This window comes from Musca domestica, unplaced genomic scaffold (genome assembly GCF_030504385.1).
Source record: "Musca domestica strain aabys unplaced genomic scaffold, Musca_domestica.polishedcontigs.V.1.1 14, whole genome shotgun sequence".
In the NCBI taxonomy this organism is placed as follows: Eukaryota; Metazoa; Arthropoda; class Insecta; order Diptera; family Muscidae; genus Musca; species Musca domestica.
In genome coordinates this window covers 5,052,449-5,078,443 of record NW_026712192.1, presented here as the reverse complement: position 1 = coordinate 5,078,443, position 25,995 = coordinate 5,052,449, and the positions used below count along the sequence as shown (strand labels likewise).

Genomic DNA, 25,995 nt, shown 5'->3' with positions numbered 1-25,995 from the left:
CGATATCGTGGACAGTTGTATACCGAGTATAAATATCTGTTTGTAAGCCGACCGATACTTTCTAACTTCTTCGACCAACCGTTGATGTATTGAGCCGTTCCCTCTTTGTTCCGTCTGTCTGTCTGTCCGACTGTCTGTTGTAATCACGCTATCTTTCGAACGAATTGAGATAGAAAGCTAAAATTTTGTACACATGCTTATTTTTCCAGTAGGCAGGTTAAGTTCGTAAATGGGCCATGTAGGTTCACGTTTTCATATAGCCCCCATATATAAGTACCTCCCGATATTCGGTATTTTGATGATTTTAGCGACATTATTCACCGAAATTGTTTCAAATTTGGTATTTGAAGTTCGAAATGGATACCACAACCTAAGACAGAAAATTGTCTGTGCAGTTCCACGTCTTCGTATAGCCCCCATATAACGGTACCTCCCTATATTCGGTATATTGATGATTTTAGCGACATTATTCACCGGAATTGTTTCAAATTTGGTATTTGAGATTCGTAGTGGATACTATGGCCTTTGACAGAAAATTGTCTATGCAGGTCCACGTCTTCGTATAGCCCTCATATAACGGTACCTCCCAAACTTCGGTATTTTGACGATTTTAGATACAATAACCACCGAAATTGTTTGAGATGTCGTATTTGAAGTTCGTAATGGATGTTATAGCCTGTGACAGAAAATTGTCTATGTTGGTCCAGGTCTTCGCACAGCTCTGTTATAACGGTACCTCCCTATATACAACATTTTTATGATTTTAGCTACATTATTCACCGTTTATTTCAAGTTTCGAATTTAAATATGGTAATGGCTTATGACAAACAATGCCTCTGTGCGTCCACGTCGTATAGACCCCAATGTAACGGTTATATTCGGAATCTTTAAAACTTTAACAGAATTTTTTTTAGATTTAATTTTTTGAAATTTTCCAAATTTGTTCCAAATGGTGGAGCGTATTTAAATTTCGGCCCGGCAGAACTTACTGCCTTTTTACTTGTTGTACTTAACATCTTCGCTTTTATTTTCTGGAACACCAACACTTGCAGTTAGTTCATTGCCATGTCTGACAAATGATAGCCTTCATCTGGGATATCATGTATGCAGATTGTAAGTTGATATGCGTTAACCTTTTGACATTCGATTTTAAATAAAAGTCTTTATCAGACATTCAATTAGGCAAGCCGTTGTATGCTGCGATCTTAATCGCGAAGCAAAAAAATCAAAATAAAATACTCAAAATTATTGTAAACTGTCTACCGGTTTTGTGGCAATGTTATTAATCTTTAGACAAACATCTGAAGAGATTATTAAAACCGTTAAAGGTTAATAATTTTGAAATTAATCAAAATGGAATATTGTGAAATATGATGATTTTTTTTCTAAAACTTAACAAATTTTCAAGCTCTATAATAAATGACATAATTCTTTAATAAGATATTTCCATCAACATTGCAACAATCAGGCGGCAAAGCGGCAACAACATCGTAATCATCTCAGTATCCAAATCACGTACATTTTGTTGTTTTTTTTTGGTTTCAAATAAATGCAACATTTATCTTCATTTCAGCTGAATAGTTCTTATAATTTACGAAACATGTTTATTATTCTGGAAGATGTTTTGGGTAATTCCACTGTCATGCTCTCCAAAGATTGGAACAAAGAATACGCCTTTATGTTAAACTATGGCAACGCAACTTCTCACATTAATCAGTTGTCATAAATTCGAAATTGATGCCTTTACCCAAAAAAAAAAAAAAAAAAAAAATCTAAAAATGCCATAAACCAACGAAAATATTTGCAAATGAAAAAAAAAAAAAAAAACACAGAAAAAGAAAAATCATCTCACATATAAACCAGATTTGTTTTATTTTTGGCTTAGATGAATTGGCAATGGCTGATTAATTTAAAAAATCATAACCGAACGACAACTTGAACAGCCAGACATAATAAAGATATTGAAAATGTTTGTGATACCCTACAGCAGGAGAAGAGTGATAAACTTCTTCTTCTTCAAAAAAAGAAATAATAATAATAATTATAATAATAACAATAATAATAATAATAATAATAATAATAATAATAATAATAATAATAATAATCATAATAATAACAATAATAATAATAATAATAATAATAATAATAATAATAATAATAATAATAATATAATAATAATAATAATAATAATAATAATAATAATAATAATAATAATAATAATATAATAATAATAATAATTATAATAATAATAATAATATAATAATAATAATAATAATAATAATAATAATAATAATAATAATAATAATAATAATAATAATAATAATAATATAATAATAATAATAATAATAATAATAATATAATAATAATAATAATAATAATAATAATAATAATAATAATAATAATACTAATAATAATAATAATAATAATAATAATAATAATAATAATAATAATAATAATAATAATAATAATAATAATAATAATAATAATAATAATAATAATAATTATAATAATAATAATAATAATAATAATAATAATAATAATAATAATAATAATAATAATAATAATAATAATAATAATAATAATAATAATAATAATAATAATAATAATAATAATAATAATAATAATAATAATAATAATAATAATAATAATAATAATATAATAATAATAATAATAATAATAATAATAATAATAATAATAATAATAATAATAATAATAATAATAATAATATAATAATAATAATAATAATAATAATAATAATAATAATAATAATAATAATAATAATAATAATAATAATAATAATAATAATAATAATAATAATAATAATAATAATAATAATAATACTAATAATAATAATAATAATAATAATAATAATAATAATAATAATAATAATAATAATAATAATAATAATAATAATAATAATAATAATAATAATAATAATAATAATAATAATAATAATAATAATAATAATAATAATAATAATAATAATAATAATAATAATAATAATAATAATAATAATAATAATAATAATAATAATAATAATAATAATAATAATAATAATAATAATAATATAATAATATATAATAACAATAATAATAATAATAATAATAACAATAATAATAATAATAATAATAATTAAAATAAAGTAAACGAGTTAAACACCAGTAAGTTCGACCCGACCCCTCCACCATTTAGAACAAATTTGGAAACTTTCGAAAAAAATTTCTGTTAAAATGTTAAAATATTACCGTTTTTATTTTGGGGGTTATACGCAGACGTGGACCTACATAGACATTTTTTTGTCACAGGCTGTATTACCCGTTACGAACTGCAAATACGAAATTTGAAATAATTTCGGTTCATAATAATGTCGCTGAAACCATCAAAATACCGAATATCGGGAGGTACAGTTATGTGGGGGCTATACGAAGATCTGGACCTATATAGGCAAATTCTGTCACAGGCTGTAGTACCCGTTACAAAGCGCGAATACGAAATTCGAAACGATTCCGGTTAATATTGTACTTAAAATCGTCAAATTACCGAATATAGGGAGGTACCGATATATGGGTGCTATACGGAGACCTGGACTTGTAAAGACAGTTTTCTGTCACAGACTGTAGTACTCATTACCAAATTCGAATACGAAATTTGAAACGATTCGGGTTAATAACGTCGCTAAAATCATTAAAATATCGAATGTCGCGAGGTATCGTTTTGTGGGGGCTATACGAAAACGTTAACCGACATGGTCCATTTACGAACTTAACCTGCCTGCTGGCAAAATACACATGTGTGAAAAATTTTAGTCTTACATCCCAATTTGTTCGGTGATCCAGAATATAATTTGTAGGGTCTGTCTGTTCGAGGAGGAATGACAAAGCTAAAATGCCCTCCATAGAATGGTGGAGGGTATAAAAACACATGTTAGGGTTTAAAAGTCTCCCACAAAGCATCATTTTACAAGCATGACGTCAAAGATAAATCAGAAAAATTTGTCAAGATGCCAAATTCCATCCCATTTGGACAAATATTAGACGTTTGGTGCACAATAAAAGGTAAATCGGACGAAGTTATATATGGGAGCAAATCGGAAACGATCTCGATAAAATTTGGCAAAAAAAAATTTCTGAGCTGTATTTGATATGTTTCCCTGACTATCGTTGTTACGGAGTGCATAATACGGCTGTGGGTAACAAATATAACAAATGGGATGAACAGTATATATGGGAGCTATAGCTATATCTGAACCGATCTTCGGTCGTAAGTGCCAAATTTCATCCCATTTGGGATGGATGGATGGACGTTTGGTGCACAATAAGAGGTAAATCGGACGAAGTTATATATGGGAGCTATATCCAAATCTAAACCGATATCGATAAAATTTAGCAAATTTATTTAGAGCTTCATTTGATATATTTCCCCAAATATTGTTGTTACAGAGTGCATATTACGGCTGCGGAGGACAAAAATAACAAATCGGATGAACAATATATAAGGGAGCTATAGCTATATCTGAACCGTCAAATTTGGCATACCTATTTTCAGGCCTAATTTGGTTGTATGTGCAAAATTTCATACTATTCGGACTGATATTACACGTTTGGTGCACAATAAAAGGCAAATCGGACGAAGATATATATGGGAGGTATATCTAAATTTTGACTGATTATCTCCAATTTCAATAGGGTTCGTCCTTGGGCCAAACAAATGGTTTGTACAAAAATTCATCTGGATCGGGTAATAAATGCGAACTGTACTTTGTTCACCAAAATACATGGACAGACAGACGGACGGACGGACATGCATAAATTGACTCAGAATGTGATTTTATGTTTCCTTTTGCCTGTTACAAACAAATGCACAAAGACATAATACCCTAACCACCTTGTGGTGTAGGGTATAAAAATCGCATGCGATAAAAAATATGACAAAAATTTGTAAAAATGGAACAACAGATATTCACTTATTTATTGAAATACTGTCCGCAATTTTTTAGATTTTATTTTTTTCTGGCCATAGACCATTCCAGCAGTTCTTGACTTATAAGCAGAATAAATAAGATCTATTTATTTTACATATATATTATTCCTATTTTACTATGTAACTGATTTCTTGGCTATCAGCATCGCTTTAATGGTCAGAAGTGACTTTTGATGTATTTGCGATTTGGCTGGGGTTAAAAATATTCGTGGTTTAGTGGAAATTTTCCTATTTTCTTACATAACGTTAGGGTCTATTTTACCCGCTAAATATTGGCCAATTTGGCAGTCTTCTGTTCAGTCCTAAACTCTAGCCCCATGCTGACTTTCGCTTCGATTGGTTCATAATTGTGGCCTATAGAGCAACTGTAAAATCAGGAAAATGTTTTGTTTTTGGTCCATTTCAATCCCTAAATATTTTGCAATCATCTCCAAAAAATTGCGACCAGTACCTTGATTACAAATTAACATGGACAGACGGACGGATGGACGGACATACATAGCTAGATCCACTCAGCTCGACGAGATAGGAAGATCCATACCTATATAATTATATAATAATACTACGATGTACCAAGTTTGGACCTAGGTTAGACAGACAGATAGACAGACGGCCAGACACCCCTAGATCGACTCCACATGTCCTGAAACGGATTTGGTCGAAAGGAACCGGGTGTCAAATAAAATATATACCTTCTATAGCCATATGGCTGAGGTTATAATAATTATCTAGGCACAATCATAAGGAAGTTTGAATGAATCTTAACAAATACATTTCCAAAAATAACAAATTGGAGACTAACAAGCGGTAATCATAATCATTTTAATCTCGTTGTGTATCAAATTGAATGAAAAACTTGGTATTGTCCCGAAACTACACCCCTATGCGGAATGCGGTACTGATTTTATAAATAACCTTTCACCATTCGTAAAAGGTATAAAAAAGTCTTCCCAGCCGAACAAACATTTTGTTTCATATTTCTTCTATTTTTTGTTAAATAAATTCATAATTTTCATGCCAATTAATCACATTACCATTTGTGTAGTGTTTTTTTTTTGCGCTTTGTTTATGAGTGTTAGATTTTTAGCTTCACTATTTAGTTGTTGTGGTGTTTGTTGTTGTATGGTAGTTGTTGTTGTTGGTGTTTATTTTTTGCTTTTTTGGTGTTAAGCATTTTGGTGAGTTGTGAGCTAGCTTCTTCGTTTTGTTTATGACATTTGTGAGATAGTAAGCAAGACAAAACAAAAAAAACAAAAAAAAATTAATTAATTTCAATTCAAATATGGCGTTAACTCATATCCATAATCCACGCATGCGTACATCTTCTGCATAACACTTTGGCAAGAACAAGTTTGATTAATTGTTTGCTCTACAATAAAATAAATGATTTACAACCTGTCATAAAAGGTCAAGAGGTGAAATTATAGCACGTAAAAATTGAGTTCATTTTTTTTTGTTCTCAAGAAACGGTTGGATAGTTTTAGTATTTAATTATACATTATTATTATTATTTTTTTTTATTATGTTTAGGATCACCTTAAGAAAGTACACAACATATAAGTTATTATAACTTAATGTGAGCACACTCGTAACATAATTTTCAGGTAGAATACAAATATTATGTAAATGCTTCTTAAGATGATGCGTTTTTGGATAATTTTGCTTAAAATCACATTAAGTTCAGCTTTAACCCAAAAAAATGCGTTTTTAATTTATATGAATTCCTGGCGTTTGGGTAAGATTTTATATATTTTGATGTATTAAATGATGAGGGGCAATAGTAAAATGTTATGAAAAAATATTTTGTAAAATATTTGGATTTGATACGATCCGGTTTAAAGGAAGTTTTTTACTATACTTGGAGAAAGGACCAAAGATACCCTTTTAATGATTCACTTGAGGGTTAAAAAATGTCTACAAAAATAATCACCGTATTGTTATTAGTAATACACTACAAAGACATAAAACTATAAAGATTGGACAAAATGCATATTGGTTTACATTTTTCTATCAGGTAACAGATGGCAGGCGACATAACAGAAATGCTTTGGAAATTTTAGAAAAATATGTTATTCCGATATCGCCGAAAAATGGCGGAAATGCGTGGAAAAAATATCAGGTATGATAGACATGCTCTCAAAAATCTATTCCAGAGCATTTCCTTGTACATTGAATCGATAAAATCAACAACAACCCTTAAAAAGCGTCAGCTCTGTTAAATTATAACATAATGCTATGTCACGATATCGTGACATAACATATTTTTCTACTACCAACGCCATCTATTGAAGAAAATGACAATGTAATGTCCCATCTTATATGTCTTTGGTCCCATCTTATTATATTATATGTCTTTGTACACTATAAGCGAGGAAGGAATGTTTTTTCGAAGATTAAAAAAAGAGGAGTGGAGGGACTACTTGTCCCCTTTATTTGGGTTAATTTGCGATGTAAACTGTCACAATGCCGAGACAAGTGTCTGTGGAAACCGCTCTAAATTCCAAACGGAATGTGTTAGATGGACAAATCTTCATTTAAATGTTTTTTAGGTCCGTAGATTCTTCGGTATCGAAAATGGGTCACATAGGCCCACGTTTTGATATTTATACCATACATAGTGTCTTTGTGCATTTGTTTGTAACAGGGAGAAGGAAGCGAGATAGACTCATAGTTACTTCTGAGGATATTCGTAGAATCACTTTCTGAGTCGATTTATGCATGTCAGTCCGTCCGTCCGTCCATGTATGATTGTGAACAAAATGCAGGTCGCATTTATTATCCGATTTTGCAAACAATATTTACTTGGCCAAAGGACCGTATCGGATTAAGTTATAGCTCCCATATATTTTCAACCGATTTCGGGTTAATTGTGTAACAAATGGCCAATATGAGTCCTAATGACCTGAATTTTGGGACAACTGACTGAATTCAGTCTATAAGCCAGAACATCAAATTATATCAAAAATAGGTTCAGATACAGCTATAGCTTCCATATACATGTTTCTCCGATTTGGGGTTTTATGTCCCTTACATTCGTATCAAAAAACTGCAACCAATTTCAGACTGCTGTCATTTCTAAGCCACTCGTCCGACAGCTGTTAAAATTATTCCAGTGACAGCTCATTATATTGTTTACAAGCGTACAAAGCATTTTGGTGAGAATTTTCCAGAAAAAAAGTTATTCGTGATGGAATTCAAGCGAGATGGTGTGATTTCTTTATATTTGGCTGGAAAACCACAAGTAGCTATCGTTAGAGCACTCCAGCATTTAAATGTGAATAAATCTTTTGTGTCTCGTACCATCGCCCGTTACAGTGATACTGGTAGCGTAACCCTACGTCAAGGAAGTGGGCGGAAGAAAACAGCAACATTAGCAGAAATGGTTCGAAAAGTAAAGAAGTGACTTGATCGAAACCCGCGTCGCAGTGGCCGAAAAATGGCTCGTGAGCTGAACATATCGCAATATTCCATTCGGCAAATATTGAAAAATAGACTAGGGGTAAAGCCATTGAAATTCCAAAAAGTGCAAGAACGTACACCGCAACAGAAAGGAAATAGACTCAAACCAGTAAAGAAAGTCCTAAAGTTGGGCGCGCCGATTTTATGATACCCTACACCACTTTGCTAATTTAGTTGAGCTCCACATAACAATTAAAAGTTTTTATGGCAGAATTCAATCATACACCCTATGATTATAATTATAATTTAAAATTCAAAGGACTAAATATGCCGAAGCATTTGTATCTTTTAAATTCGGAATTGTATTGCCCATTTGGTGTAAAATTATTTTGAAATCAGATAAAGATGTATATGGGAGCTATATCCAAATCTGAACCGATCTCGATAAAATTTAGCAAAGGTATTTCTAAGCTGCATTTGATATATTTCCCCAAATATTGTTGTTACAGAGTGCATATTACGGCTGCGGAGGACAAAAATAACAAATTCCATACAATTCGGGCTTATATTACACGTTTGGTGCACAATAGAAGGCAAATCGGACGAAGATATATATGGGAGCTATATCTAAATTTTGACCGATTAAAATTGGACCGATTTTGACCTTGAAAATAAAGTTTACATAAACAATATACGTTTTTTTATTGTAAGAGATAAAATTTGGAATCCGGGAACAAATTTAGATTCTTAGCGGGTCCTTTTAACACCAAAGTCTCAAATCTTTGAGCCGATAAACGTAAAAGTGCAAGTGTTGTGATAAAACAACGCCGGGCATGTATTTTCTAATTTTTAATCTTCCATCAAACTGACGTGTCAAAATGTGGTTAATTTTTCATGACTAAAAAAGTTTCACACAGAGTTTGGATATAAGTCACCCCATGTCAATTGATGACTTTAAGCTTCCAAACTATAAATTTAAGTAGCCAGTACCAATTATGAAAAATTAAGTTTTTAAATTAAACATCAAACAGAAAAACGTAATTTTAAATATATTTTTTCAAATATCTCTATCTGAAAATCTCAAATTTCAGAGGAGATAACAATATTTAATGATGGTCATTTCGATGGTGAATGAATTTATTTTAACATTTTTGTGCGTGGGGTGTTAATAACAACAACTACAAAAACATAACAAAAGTCAGTTAAAAACTAATTGTATTCGACGTTCGAACAATGCCGGCGCCTAAGGGCCAATGCTGTGCATGCCACAACATGGATGGTAATCATCTTCGGTGTGGCTGTAAACATTTCATGGTGATGGTCATGGTGCGAAAGAAGTTAACATCTGTAATGTGTATTCACTTGGATCGGAATTTTTTTAGCGGTATGTTTTTAAGTGTGTAATTTTGGGTAGTTATTAAAAAAAAGGTTGAAACATATTTCTGTAGTTCAGACAGACTAAACACGAAAGCGTTGTTTCATAAAAGGTAAGTGCAGAGAATTAATAGTTTAAAGTCAAATACAGTGGGTTGAAAAGAGTTGAAGAATATTCATTAACAAATTTACGTAGAACCAGCAAGGAAAGGTCAAAAGTATGTGTATTTAGTAGAGCCCCCGTAACAAAAGAATTTATTTGAAGTAGATCATACCACCTATCAACATTTGGCTTTAGAGAAGTTATATTTTGCTTTCAGAGAGAACTAATACAGGGGAGGTATATTCAATTCTGAATCGATTTTCACTAAATTTGGCCGAGGCGTTTTAACCTTTTATATTAGCTATTATTTGCACAATAAACCTGAAATCGGATTAAAGATATATATGGGAGCAATATGCCAATCTTAGCCGATCTGTTAAAATTTGGCAAAGGTATTTCTGAGCTCTTTAAATATCTGGTACCAAATATCATTGTTGTTTAATGCATATTACGAATGTGAGGAACTTTAACACCAAATCGGATGAAACATATACAGTGAGATTAAAAAACTGCAACCAACTCCAGACTGCTGTCATTTCTAAGCCACTCGTCCGACAGCTGTTAAAATTATTCCAGTGACAGCTCATTATATTGTTTTCAAGCGTACGAAATCATTTTGGTGAGAATTTTCCAGAAAAAAAAGTTATTCGTGATGGAATTCAAGCGTGATAGTGTGATTTCTTTTTATTTGGCTGGAAAACAACAAGTGACTATCGGGCAACGTGTGACGGTTTCATTGGCCGTTTGAAAGCCATAATTCGTGCCAAAGGTGACCATTTCCAAAAAAATCTAAACTTATTCTAAAATTTAATGCTATTTCCGACATTTTTTGCTTTTAATCAATAAAAATAAAAAAAAGTAAAAAAGCTGTAAGTTCGGCCGGGCCGAATTTTGCACGCACCTCACCATTTGATACAAATTTGACAATTTTCAAAAAATTAAAATTCATTAAAATTGTTGTTAAAATCTTAGAAATACCGACTGTAGCCGTATATTAGGGTCTATACGACAACGTGGACCTGCATACGCAACTTTTGTCATAAGCCTGCACAGACAATTTTCTGTCATAGGCTGTAGTATCAATTACGAACTTCAAATACAAAATTTGAAATAATTCCGGTAAATAATATCGCTAAAATCATCAAAATACCGTTATATGGGGACTATACGAAGACGTGGACCTGCACAGACAATTTTTTGTCATAGGTTGTAGTATTTATTATGAACTTCAAATACTAAATTTGAAATAGTTCGGGTAAATAATGTGGCTAAAATCAAGAAAATACCGAATATTGGAAGGTACCATTATATGGAGGTCATACGAAAACGTGGACCTGCACAGATAATTTTCTTTCTTAGGCTGTAGTATCCAATACGAACTTCAAATACCAAATTAAAAACAATTCCGTAAATTATGTCGCTAAAATCATCACAGTACAGAATATCGGGAGATAACGTTATATGAGGGCTATACGAAGACGTGGACCTACATGGCCCATTTTCTGTTTTAGGCTGTAGTATCTATTACAAACTTCAAATACCAATTTTGAAACAATTGCGGTGAATAATGTCGTCAAAAAATCAAAATACCGAATATCGGGAGGTACCGTTATATGGAGGCTATACGAAGATGTGGACCTGCACTGACAATTTTCTGTCACAGGCTGTGGTATCCGGTACGAACTTCAAATACCAAATTTGAAACTATTACGGTGAATCGGACAAATGTCGTCAAAAAATCAAAATACCGAATATCGGGAGGTACCCTTATATGTGGTCATATGAAAACGTGGACCTACATGGCCCATTTACGAAGTGTTATCAATCTACCTCAATTCGTTCGAAAAATAGCGTGATTACAACAGACAAACAGACGGACGGACAGACGGACGGACAGACGGACGGACAGACAGACGGACATAGCTAAATCGACTCAGAATTTTACGCTGATCAAGAATCTGATGAAACTTATATATGAGAGATATAGCTATATCGGAACCTATTTCCTCTAAAATTGACTTACTGACTTCTAGACTGAATCCGGTGGGATGTACCAAAATACAGGTCATCTGGAATTATATTGGTCATTTAGTGCACAATTAACCTGAAATCGGTTGAAGATATATATGCGAGTTATATTTATTTATATTTTGTTTTAATTCACTGTGCCTGAATCTCGCATCAAAGTCAAGACTATGTATGGCTTGGGCTAGGTTAGTTATTGATGTTTACACCACAATAATAGATGCCTATTTGTGTGTGACTTCAACTAAGTTGACCACGATGACTATGGGTGTTATTATTTAAAATCAACAAAGCAAAGAAAATAATATCATTGTGAATTTAAAGATTTAAATCATAAATTAAAATTAATGACTTAATAACTATTTTTTCGATATATCCAATATGGAAGTTATTTTTTGCATTTGTTATATTTTATTTTTTTTTCCATTGAAGTTAAATTGCCTAGAATAGTAATCCATAGAATATTAAGGGGAAAACCTTGAATACAATTTGGTGTTAATTACTTAAGATTTAAAATAGTTAATCCCATAATTTTAAAAGTAATATAATATAAATTTTCTAAATATATTGGTATTTATTGCTTTAGTATTTGCCGGTTTTTTATAATCATGGAAGAATAGGTTGAAAGAACTCTCTTGTTTGTTCTATCTACTGAAATTTTCCATTGATGATAATTTTGTATTCAATTTTTTTGAAGCAGTATTCTTTTTTATATCCTCCACCATAGTATATTCTTGATCATCATCAAATTCTATGTCGATTTAGAGATGTCCATCCGTCTGTGGAAATCACTCTAGCTTCCGACCGAAATGAAGTAGGTTGTTAAAATTTTACATTTTTTTTTGGTATTGAAAATAGGTCCACGTTATTGTATAGCCCCCATGTAACGGCACCTCCCGATATTCGGTATTTTAATGATTTTAGCGACATTATTCACCGACTTTTTTTTCAAGATTCGCATTTGAATATTGTAATGGCTTAGAACAAAAGTTGCCTATACAGGTCCACGTCGTATATACCCTAATTTAATTTTAAGATTTTAACAGATTTTTTTAACGGATTTTATTTTTTTTTAAATATTCCCAAATTCGTTCCAAATGGTGGAGGGCATTCAAAGTTCGGCTTTTTTACGCTTTGTTTTTCTATTTAAGTTGTAATTTTTAATTTACGAGGGCGGTTCGGAAACTTCTTAGCCTATCAATGAAAGAGAGTAGTTAGTAATTTGGCATAGCGGCTTAATCTGTCATATTTATAAAAAAACTCAAATTTTGCAAGCATGTTTGTTTTTATGTTCCTTATAGACTCGAAAACGGCTGAGCCGATTTTCTGAAATTTTTATTCAAGAATTCACTGCTCGCTAGTTTTATTTTTATAAAAATTTTAAGGAAGGCAATAACATAAATCTGGGGTTATCATTATAAAACTGCTGTACCAAAACGTGGACCCAGCTAAGTTCGGCCGAACCCTACACCATTCGGAGGGCCCTCCACCATTATATGGGCGCTATACGAAGACGTGGTGCTGCATAAGTTTTGTTTTTTGTGTTAGCCTATACGATTATGATTCCGAACTTCAAATACGAAATTTGAAACAATCATTCTGTCGCTAATATCATAAAAATTCCGAATAAGGGGAAGTTCCATTCTATGGGGGCTATACACAGACGTGGACCTACATATACACTTTTCCGTCTTAGGTTGTAGTACCCATTACGAACTTCAAGTATAAAACTTAAAACAATTCTGGTGAATAATGTCGCTAAAACCATAAAATTACTGAATATCTAGTGCCAACGTTATATGGGTGCTATACTAAAACGTGGACCTATATGGCAATAGACAATTATTAAAATACCAAATATTGACAGGTACCGTTATATGGGAGATATACGATAACGTGGACCTATATAGACAATTCTCTTTCAGGGGGTAAAGTAGTCACAGACAAATCCTTGTGTAGAATTTAAGACAATGGCATTAAAAAATGTGGCTAAAATCATCAAAATATCGAATATCGGGGGGTGCCATAGTATGGGGCCTATACGATAACATGAACCGATATAGCCCATCTTCGAACTTTGCCTGCCTGCATGTGGTGTCCGTTGGAATTGTAATTTTCAAATCTCGAAAAAGGAAAAGTTGTGCTGAATTTTGCTAGGTTTCTGCCTTCGAAAAAATCTGAGATATTCGAAAAAGAATTTTTTTCCAAAAAAATTTGGGAAAATTGCAATTTTTGAATTTCGTGAAATTAAAGTTGTGCTGCATTCTATTCGGTTTGTGCTCATTTGTGCCGTTAAATTTTTTCGATATCTCTTACCAATTTCGAAAAAACGACAATTTCAAAAGTATGCCAGAATTGCAATTTTCGAAAATTAAATATTCTGCTGGGGTTTGCGTGATTAGTGATAACTTGTGCCGTTTATTTTTTTTTTCTCAATATCTTTAAGATATGACAATTCAAGATATAACAATTAAAAACAAATAAAAAAGCTGTAAGTTCGGCCGGGCCGAACTTTTAATACCCTCCACCATTTGGTACAAAATTGGCAATTTCCAAAAAAAAAAAAAAAAAAAAAATTAATAAAATCCGTTAAGAATTCTGTTAAAACCTTAAAAATACCTAATGCTTATACGACGACGTGGACCATGCATAGGCAACTTTTTTCATAAGTTATTACAATATTTACATGCGAAACTTGAAGAAAAATCTGTTTATAATGTAGCTAAAATCATCAAAATTCCGAATATGGGGGGTACCGTTATATGGGGGCTATACGTAGATGTGGACCTGCACAGACAATTTTCTAGCATGGGCTGAAATATCCATTACGAACTTCACATGCGAAATTTGAAACAATCCCGGTAAATAGTGTCGATAAAATCATCAAAATGCCGAATATTGGGGGGTACGGTATTTGGGGCTATATGAAGACGTGGACCTACATGGCCCATTTTCTGTTTTATGCTGCAGTATCTATTACGAACTTCAAATACCAAATTTGGAACACTATCTCTAAATAATGTCGCTAAAATCATCAAATACCGAATTTCGGGGGGTACCGTTATATGGGGGCTACACGAAGACGTAGACCTGCACAGATAATTTTCTGTCTTACGCTGTAGTATCCTTTAAGAACTTCAAATGCCAAATTTGAAACAATTCCGGTGAATAATGTCGCTAAAATCATCAAAATACCGAATATCGGGAGGTACAGTTATATGGGGGCTATATGATAACTTGGACCTACATGGCCCATTTACGAACTTAACCTGCTTACTGGCAAAATATACACGTGTGCAAAATTTTAGCCTTCTATCTCAATTTGTTCGAAAGATAGCGTGATTACAACAGACAGACAGACAGACGTACAGACAGACAGACACACAGACAGACAGACGGACATGGCTAAATCGTCTTAGAATTTTACGCTGATCAAGAATATATATTAATATACCCTCCATAGTATGGTGGAGGGTATAAAAACTGTATTTTTCAGAAAAATTGCTCTAATTTTTGAAAAAAGAAAAAAAAAACAAATATGAGTTGTGTTCACTTACCACAATTTTTCACCTTTACTCGTTACTCGCTAAAAATTTAAAAAAATTGTATAACATTTTTAAAATGTGGAATTTTTGAAATCTGCAAGTTGTGCTCACCTAGCAAAAATTTGTCTCCATACATTGGAAATTCGTGTCTCTACTCGTTACTCGTTAAAATCAATATCGCCTACTTGATATTAAAGCAGCTAAGATAATTTTTAATACGTGGAGGGTATTAAAAATTTGGAAGGAACTTGAAATTTTTCAAAAAACTTCCGGAAACTACCACTTGAATGAAAAATGTTATATGGAGACTATACGAAGACGTGGACTTGCATACGAAATTTTTGTCAGAGGCTGTAGTACCCATTACGAACTTCAAATACCAAATTTGAAAAAATTCCGGTGAATAATGTCGCTAAAATCATCAAAATACCGAATATCGGGAGGTACCGTTATATGGGGGCTATACGAAGACGACATACAAAAAATGCTGTCATAGGCTGTAGTACCCATTACAAACTTTATATTACAAATTTGAAACAATTCCGGTGAAAAATGTTGGTAAAATCATCAAAATACCGAATATCGGTATGTATCGTTATACGGGAGATATAAGGCAAAGTTAATATACCCCCCATAGAATGGTGGAAGGTATAATAAAAGTTGTGCTGATTTGTGCTAGCCATATTTTCCTCATTTTGGATAATACTATCAAGTTCCGACTAAAATAAAGTTTGCCAAGTTTCAACCAAATTTGTTTAGAAATAGCTGGAGCTCTCTGAAATTTAATGGAATTCGAGTAAAAGCTTCCATATATTACTTCAATGTGCTCTAAACCCTTTAAAGCTAATTAAAATCTGTTATATCGTTATACCCTCCACCTTGGAAAGGAGGGTATATTAACTTTGTCATTCCGTTTGTTACATCCTTAAATATGCGTCGTAGACCCCATAAGGTATATATATTCATAATAAGCATAAAATTCTAAGTCGATTTAACGATGTCCGTCTGTTTGTTGAAATCACAGTCCACATTATTTGACGTAGAGCGCCAAAATTTAGCAGAGCAATTTGTATTGTGTTTAGGATGGTTGGTATTGAAAATGAGATATATCGGTCCACGTTTTGGTATAGTCCCCATATAACAGTCGGGAGGCATTCGGTATTTTGATTATTTTTGCCACATTTTTTCACGGATTTGTCTGAAAATTGGTATTTGTAGGTCATAATGGGTTTTAGCTCCTTTGGCGTAACATTGCATGTCCACGATTTGGTATAGCCCCCATATAACGGTACCTCCCGATATTAGGCATTTTAATGGTTTTTGCCACATTTCTTCGCGGATTTGTCTAGAAAGTGGTATTTGTTGGTATTAATGGGTTCTGGCTCTTTTGGCGAAACACTGTATGTATAGGTCCACGTTTTTGTATAGCCCTATATAGCCGTATTTCCCGATATTCGGTATTTTGTTGATTTTTGGTACATTTCCCCATGAATATGTCTAAAAATTGGTATATGTGGGTCAGATGGGCTCTAATGTTTCCTTTATCCTAAGGTGAAGGGTATTAAAAGTTTGGCCCGGCTGAACTTAATGTTTTTTTACTTGTTGTATTTTTTGTCGATTACGAATTTCCCAACGCTATGCTTAAAATTGTTGTTCGAACTCTTCGCACTTAAGTTTCTTTCCGTATTTGCCACCAGAATTACTCCATGGATAAGCATATGATGCTTTTAATGCTAAATTAGGGCTATAAAGCGTGAACATTAATTTGAAATCTATTAACCATTCAAAATATAAAGAAGCTGCAATAAAACTTAATAATATAACTCGCTTGTCCGCAGTATTATAATTGACGGATTCAAAGTTTTCTATAAAAGCATTTAGTATTTTCATCGTCATTTTCATCGATTGAATGCTTTTGATTGTTTTCATCGACAACTAGTTGGACAATAAAAGAGATACGGATGCGATCGTTTTATCGCTAATTTTTACACATTTTATGCTTATAATAAAAGCCAAACTTGTTTATGTGTTAGTTTTTTATTAAATTAAAAAACAATTCGATTGGAATTTCATAATTGATGGCAGCAGCAGCAACAGCCACTAGCAAATAAATGTTTTCCCATTTATGCAATCAATGTTTGGTGATATAAGTTCATTAAACTGAAAACCGAACTTCACTTGAGGAAAAATTGATTTGTTTTTAGAAATAATGTTGAATTTCAAGTTAAACATTTAGTTTTATGATTTTTTTTGTTATGATAAATTGATAAAAATTGAATTTGATTGTTCGATTTAGAGGGAAATAATTAATTTTGAATAGATAAAAGAAATTATGTGTTTTCATCGCCATTGGCCTGCAAATGTTATTAATGATTTGAGGAACGCTTGTTCTTAGAATCCGATAAGGTGTTATACACGTGAATATCGAAGTTATGTTAGTTTGGAACATAATTTGATTAAAATCGATCGAATGATCTTTAAGGAATATAACCTTAAGTCCAAATTCTGTTTTTTTTTATACCCTCCACCGTACATAGTATGGAGGGTATATCAAGTTCGTCATTCCGTTTGTAACTCATCGAAATAAATAAAATAATAGACATAACAAAGTATATCTATTCTTGATTAGCATAAAATTCTAAGACGATTTAGCCCTGTCTGCCCGTCTGCTGTAATCATTCATAGAGTCAAAATGAATAACGATGGGAAGCTAAAATTTTGCATAGATAAGTCTTTTGTCTGCAGGCAGGTCAAGTTCGAAGATGGGATGTATCGGTCCACGATATTACCCTCTGGAAGGGTATTATCTATATAGGTCCACTATATTGTATATCTCCTGTATAACGGTACCTTCCAATATTCGATATTTTTATGATTTTGCAGACATTATTCACCGGAGTTGTTAGAAATTTCGCATTTGAAGATCCTAATAGGTACTAAAGTATATGACAGACAATTGTCCAGGTCTTCGTATAGGCACCATACATCAGAACCTCCCTATATTCCGAAAATACACCGAAATTGTGTGAAATTTTGTATTTGAAGTTCCTAATAGGTACTACAGCCTGTGACAGACAATTGTCTATGATGGTCCAAGTCTTCGTATATCAATACCTCCAGATATTCGGTATTTTAATGATTTTAGTTACATTATTCACCGTTTTTTTTTAAGTTTCGTATTTGAATATTTAAATGGCTTATTACAAAATTCTTATATACCCCAATATAACGTGGAATCCTAAAATATGGAATCGGGATTACTGTGGAAGTGTAGAATTGGTAAATAGTACTAAATTCGGAATAAAATTGGAACTAAAAGGGCTACAAGTGCACGAAGAGTACTAAGTAGTACTATATTTGGTACAATTTAGTATCAGGTGAATTAGGGCCGCTGTTCATGTGTAGCCTGAACATTTGGAGGTGGTTTCAGAAATGTGTACTAACATTTTACGAAAAGAACTAAATGTTACTATATTTGATGTTGAGTGAATGGATAGAGATACAATTCTGAAATTTAATATTTAGGTTACTGATGGTATCTGAGGTTGTTATTTGGAGGTGTGTTTGGAAATGCGTACTATAGTTGTTCGAAAGTACTCAACTGAACTAAATATGTATCGAGTAAGAGATAGAGCTGAAATCATCAAATTTGATATTTAGGTCTATGTTGGTATCTGGAATTAAGGTATGGAGCTGGTTTTGGAAATTTGTACTACAATTGTACGAAAGTACTAAATAGTACTTAATTTGCTATTGGGTGAAAGAAAAAAACTGAAAACCTGAAATTTAATATAGATGTCACTGCTGGTGTTTGTGGCTAAGATAGGCTATAATTGTTGGAAAAGTACTAAATGGTACTAAATTGGATATTGGGTGAAGGTGTAGAACTGGAATCTCGTATGGTTGAGATATGGATTTGGTTTTGGAAATATGTACACATTGTCCTAAAATAACTAAATAGTACTATATTTGGTATTGGGTAAAGAAACCCTGAACCCTGAAATTTGATATAATTGTAAGATATGGAGGTGACTTTGGAAATTTGTACTATAAATTAACGAATTTATGTACTAAAAGCGAAATTTATGTCTTTGCTATTTTACTGTTACTTTAACGTGTATCCAATCCTACTCAAAATCTCCCTTCATACTTCATTTTTTGGGGAAAGTTTGAAGGGAAGAATCATTCTAGATCAAATTTCATCGTGAGTCTCTGAACAAAAGTAATTTGTACCGTAGAAAGTAGTTTACATTTTTATACCCTACAACACTATGTGTTGGGGGTATTATAAGTTTGATTGGGCCAAAAATTATGTAACACCTCGAAATATTGGTTTCCCACATAGGAAAGTATATATGGATCTTCCTATCTCGCCGAGCTGAGTCGATCTAGCTATGTATGTCCGTCCGTCTGTCCATGTTAATTTGTAATCACTCTACAGGTCGCAATTTAGAATGTAGGTGGGGCTTGGGCCAGAATAGAACCCTATTGCTGTTGGAGATGATCACATAATATTTACGAGTTGAAATGGACCAAAAACTGAAAAATTTCCTGATTTTGCAGTTGCTCTACAGGTCGCAATTATAGACCAATCGACGCGGAAGTTAGTATGGGACTAGAGCTTAGGGCTGGGCAGAAGCCTTACAATTTTGATGGTCATCGGGTAATATTTAGTGGGTGAATTAGACCATAACATTTGTATTAAATAAAAGTCAAATTTTCCATTACACCGCGAATATTAATCCTGGCGTAATCACAAATAGACGAACAGGTCAATTCTGACCGTTATGTAGATGCCGTGAGTAAATATATCGCTTATATATAGCGAAATATACGCAATTTGTATATACAAAGGAAGGGGATGTTAGCTTCAATGCTTATATCTCAAGAATGGCTGGACCGATTTAGACAAATGTTGTCAATTCAGAATGCTCTCTTGGCATAAAAGTATAAAATCTAAGAAAATCGCATATAAAGATGACAATAATGATGTTAATATGGATTCTGTAGTATTTTGTGACATATTTTTATTTTTTCATATTTTTTATCGCATTCGATTTTTATACCCTACAACGCTATGTGTTGGGGGCATTATACGTTTGGGTCAAAAATTATGTAACACCTCGAAAAAATGGTTTCCCACATAGGAAAGTATATATGGATCTTCATATCTCGCCGAGGTGAGTCGATCTAGCTATGTATGTCCGTCCGTCCGTCTGTCTGTCCATGTTTGTAATCAAGCTACAGGTCGCAATTGTGGCTTGATCCTCACGGAATTGAAAATGGAGGTGGGGTTATGGTCAGAATAGAACCCTATTGTTTTTGGAGATGATCGCACGATATTTAGGGGTTGAAATGGACCAAAAACAGATTTTCCTGATTTTGCAGTTGCTTTATAGGTCACAATTAGGTTACAGTTTAGGAGTGGGCAGAAGCCTAAATTTTCTAAATTTCCACTAAACCGCGAATATTTTCAACCCCAGCCAAATCACAAATACATTAAAAGATCACTTCTAACCATTACAGGATGCTAATAGCCAAGAAATCGCATACATAGCAAAATAGGTACAATATATATGTAAAATAGTTGATCTTATTTATTCTGCTTATAAATCAAGAACCGCTGGGCCGATTTTCACAATTCCCATCTATTCGGAATGGTCTTTTGCCAGAAAAGCAGAAAATCTAAGAGAATCGCGGATAAATATAGCAATAAAAAAGTGAATATTTTTTGTTCCATTTTTTAATTCTTGTCATATTTTTTATCGCATGCGATTTTTTCAATGTGACTTTCAATATTGAATTGTAATTTTTTTAAATTTTTACACTCTACAACACTACGATTTGAGGGTATTATATGCATGTCGCAATTATCGTCCGATCCTCACGAAATTTGGCATGGGGGTAGGGTCAGAATTAAAGCCTATTGTTCTTAAGATGTACGTTTAGAAGTGCAAATGGACTAAAAAAAATATTTTTTTCTAATTTTGTAGTCGCTCTGTAGACCACAATTGAAACTAATCGACACGGAATTTTGCATCGGAATAGAGTTAAGGACATGGAAGAAGTCTAGAAGTCTAGTCGGAATAGAGTTAAGGACATTGAAGAAGTCTAGCATTTTGGTTGACCATTGGCTACATTTAGCTGTAAAATGGACCACAACTTTTGCCAAATTCTCCGGGCCAAAAAACTAAGGGTAACCTCTGGGCGGGGCTCTTTGACATTATTTCAAAAACAAAATCTACCAAAATGGATTTGGATATAAGAGGACTTCGAACATATTGTAGTGTTGTAGGGTATCACATGGTCGGCCCCGCACGACTATAGCCTTTGCTTACTTGTTTCAATTTGACTTAATATAGAACTGTATATTTTGTAATGCTTTTTCACCTTACAACACAGGTTGGGGTTAATATATATACAGATTGCAATTATAGTCCGATCCCCACGAAAATTTTCACAAGGGTAGGGTTAGGTTCAGAAGGGCTTATTGTTTTCAAAAATGTCTGCAATATATTTAGGGGTTGAAATGGAACAAAAACAAAAAAAAAAAACTGTTGATCACACAATTGAAGCCAATCGACATGCCTTAATAGAGAGTTCAGGAAAGGGAAGAATTCTAGCAATTTGGATGACCATTGGATTATATTTTGCTGTAAAATGGATCACAACAACTAACAGCACCACGGAGTTCCTAAATATTGGGCAAATGTTCCTGTTCAAAATGCTAAGGGTAATATCTGGGCAGTGCTCCGCGACATAATTTCTAAAGCGAAATCGTCCGAAATGGATTTGGAATGGGGCTTCTAACATATTGTTGTGTTGTAGGGTATCACATGGTCGGCTTCGCACGGCTGTAGCCTTTGCTTACTTGTTGTTAATAAAAACCTTGTTATTTTTGAAAAATGTAGGATTTTCCCAATTTTCTGCAATTTTTTTATAATTTCACTGCCAGTATGGGTTATGGAGAATGCCAAAAAGACTTGAAGTTAAGTCTTCTTAAGCAGTTCTGGATTCTTAGGCTTAATGTTGTTAAGACCCTTACATAGTTTTACCATATACAAAGGGACCACCATAGTTTGATATATGTTTCTCAATATTTAGGAAAGAGCTTTGAAATTTAATAGGCATCTTTGAATTACAACCAGAATCATTCATACGGAAAACATACAGATCGGCCCATTTTTTGGAATAATTTCCTTGAAAGGATATCTCCGATTTCTTCTAGGACTTATAGTAAAATTGGTTGACAAATAATTTTGTAGAATATGATGATCTGCTACGATCTTGTTTAAAGGAAGTTTTTAACCCTATTTTAAAAAAGGACAATAAAGACCGCTTCGTTGGCTCGCTTGAGGCTTAAAAATTTCGACCAATATATTCCTCGCATTGTTATCTGAAATTTTGCCGAAGACATATCATACATATGCAGGTATAAGATATTTGCTTTTGAAATGGGATCAAATTTAGGCATAGCTTTATATAAGCCTATTTATTGACTTAAGGTATTTCGAAGATTTTGGTCTCCCAATTCCAAACTATACAAGCTGTCATTTGTAATTTCGGGTTTTCATTGGGTAATTTTACTCCTCGCAAATATACAATGTAAGTCCGCAACTTGTAGTCCTCGCAAGATTACATTTTTGGTACAGTCCACATATAACCTTAACTCCTGATTTTCAGAATTTCTATGGAATGCCATTTATTTCTTTTAAAAATCCAACAAATATGCATAAATATCTTAAATAGTTTTTTAGTTTATGTTATACGCCATTATTTTTCTATGCCTCAAAATCGATAATGGTTTTCAACAAGGTTTAGATTGAATCTTTACGAAAATATATATACATACCTCCCCACTGAATTCATTCATTAAATATTTTTGGAAATATTTATAATGACAAAAACAGTTTAGTGAAAAGGCTTTAAGTCTGCCAATAACCTTTATGAACTTTAGGCTATAAATAACAAGAAGAGAAAAATATTTAAAACAAATCCGAACTAACATTCATCATTCGGAAGCTACGAAATATTTTCGTCTCAACTTCCGCTCAATTAATTAATCAATCACAAAACGTCTAGACAAAAGATCATCAGAGTAGATGGATGTAGATATAATAGTTATTGTTTGGTTTTTCTTGCCGTGCTAATATGTGTTAGCAAAACAAAGTCATTATGTAAATATTAGAAATATTTGCAGTGTTCGAAATGGAATACGAATTAAGGTTCAAAATATGAAAACGCAAGTGTCAAAAACACTTTGGAGTCAAAACACAAAATAACAGTACCAACCACACTAACAGTACCTACAGAGGGTATATATAAGTTTACACTACCAAAACCTGCCTCATCGAAAAAACGGTTTTAGACCCTATCTGTCTGTCTATTGCGCACTATAACTCTCGAAGCGAGTATCTAATTTCGTCCAAACTTGGTACATCATAATATTATTGTCAAAATTAGATCGAGTCCGGAGATGGGCAAAACCGGTCCATTACTTCTGCTAGCTTCCCCACAAAAGGTCGAAATTTTCGGAGAAAATAACTCACCATTTAAAAAAATTTGGAAAGTGACATTGCCAGGTCAGGTGTTAAAATGGACAATATCGGCCTATTCCATCAAGTACCCTCCGCAAATGGTGAAAACTTGGAATAATTATAACCCATATAAAATATGAAATCAGAATCCGATTGTCTTTAAATTTCACACATCCCAATATTTTTATAAACCCAAGGTCTGGTGTGAAGATGGAATATATCGGTTCACTCCTTCTGATACCTCCACCACAAAGGGTCAACATTTTTAATAGTTATAAAGCTCGTAAAATGTGAAATGAGCAACCGCTTCTTTTCAAACTCGGCACATCTCAATATTTCTATCAGCACACAATCTTTTGTAAAAATGAGCACACAATCTGTTGTAATAATGTACCTCCCCCACCAAAGAGTTAACATTTTGAATAACCGAAATGCTCATAAAACAAGAAATAAGCATCCGATTTCTTTCCAAATCATCACATCTTAATATTTCTATCAACATAAGATCTGTTGTGAGGATGGTAGATATCGGCCCACCCTTCCTGGTACCACCCCACAAAGGGGGAATAAGTGGAACACTCATAAAATGCGAAATAAGCTTCCAATTTTCTTCAAATTTCACTAACCTAAAGTTAAAATTATATTAAAAAAAGAATGAATGATACAAATAGGCCAATCCCAAGGGGTTACAATTTTGAATATTTATATTTCTCATAATTTGCGAAACAAGTCAGAGATGCTTGGAGTATCTAAATATTTCTCTCGACCAGAGATTCGAACTCAGAATAAAAATAATATATCTGACCCAATTCAGATATGAAATGGAAAATATTGGCCTACTCCTTCGCTACCAGCCCAATAAAGGGTCAACATTTTAATAACAACAAGTAAAAAAGCTATAAGTTCGACCCGGCCGAACTTTGAATACCCTCCACCACTTGGAACGAATTTAATAATTTTCCAAAAAAAAAAAAAAATAGTAATACCGAATATAGCCGTTATATTAGGGTCTGTACGACGGGGATAGACAATTTTCTGTCATAGTATCTATTACCAACTTCAAATACCAAATTTAAAACAATTCCGGTGATGTCGCTAAAATCATAAAAATACCGAATATCGGGAGGTACCGCTATATGGGGGCTATACAAAGAGGTGGACCTACACAGACAATCTTCTGTCGCAGGCTGTATTATCCATTACAAACATCAAATACCAAATTTGAAACAATTCCGATGAATAATGTCGCTAAAATCAACAAAATACCAAATATCGGGAGGTACCGCTATATGGGAGCTATACGAAGAGGTGGACCTGTACAGACAATCTTCTGTCGCAGGCTGTAGTATCCATTAGAAACTTCAAATACCAAATATGAAACAATTCCGGTGAATAATGTCGCTAAAATCATGAAAATACCGAATATAGGGAGGTACCGTTATATAAGGGACATACCAAAACGTGGGCCTACATGTTCCATTTTCAATACCAAAAGTCTGCAGACATAATATACATTTGAGTAAAATCAACCTACTTCGTTTCGTTCGGAAGCTGGAGCGATTTCCACAGACAGACAGACGGACGGACATCGCTAAATCGACATAGAATTTTATGCTGATCAAGAATGTATATAGGGTGAGTGTGCCTAAGTTCGGCATGTCCCAGTAGTCGGCACTTTTTATTTTTAAGCCCAAATAAATGAAACTATTATAATTAAATGTATTTTGTTTACTTCAAATACATTGTCAGCTATCTTTGTGTAAAATTTCGCTAAGAAAAGATGATTTATTCTAATAAAAATTAAATTTTTATCTGTGAAGGTCCTCAACAACCCATATTCTTAAGAAAAGTTCAATAAAGAAGTCGAATCAGTTTAACTAAACAAAAATATTATATTTTTATGAATTAATTTATTATTATTCTTACAAAAAATTGGTATGCCAACTGTTGGAACATGCCATACCGACAATTGGCAAGTGGTGCCGACTACTGGCACAAAAGCATTGTTTTAATAAAACTACAAATTTATGAA

At 32.8% G+C, this 25,995-nt stretch overlaps 1 protein-coding gene across 3 annotated transcripts in view; it reads left to right on the top strand.

Annotated features, from left to right (window-relative positions):
- Nucleotides 1-25,995, top strand: part of LOC101897370 (mucin-5AC) — a 65,863-nt gene that overhangs the window by 28,081 nt on the left and 11,787 nt on the right. The window contains exon 3 of one of the 3 annotated variants that reach the window (XR_009341696.1): nt 1,574-1,745. The exons of the other annotated variants lie outside the window; for them this stretch is intronic. The gene's annotated coding sequence lies outside the window, so the exon portion shown is untranslated. Of the gene's footprint in view, nt 1-1,573; nt 1,746-25,995 lie in introns of those variants that run through there. 3 annotated transcript variants of the gene reach the window in all.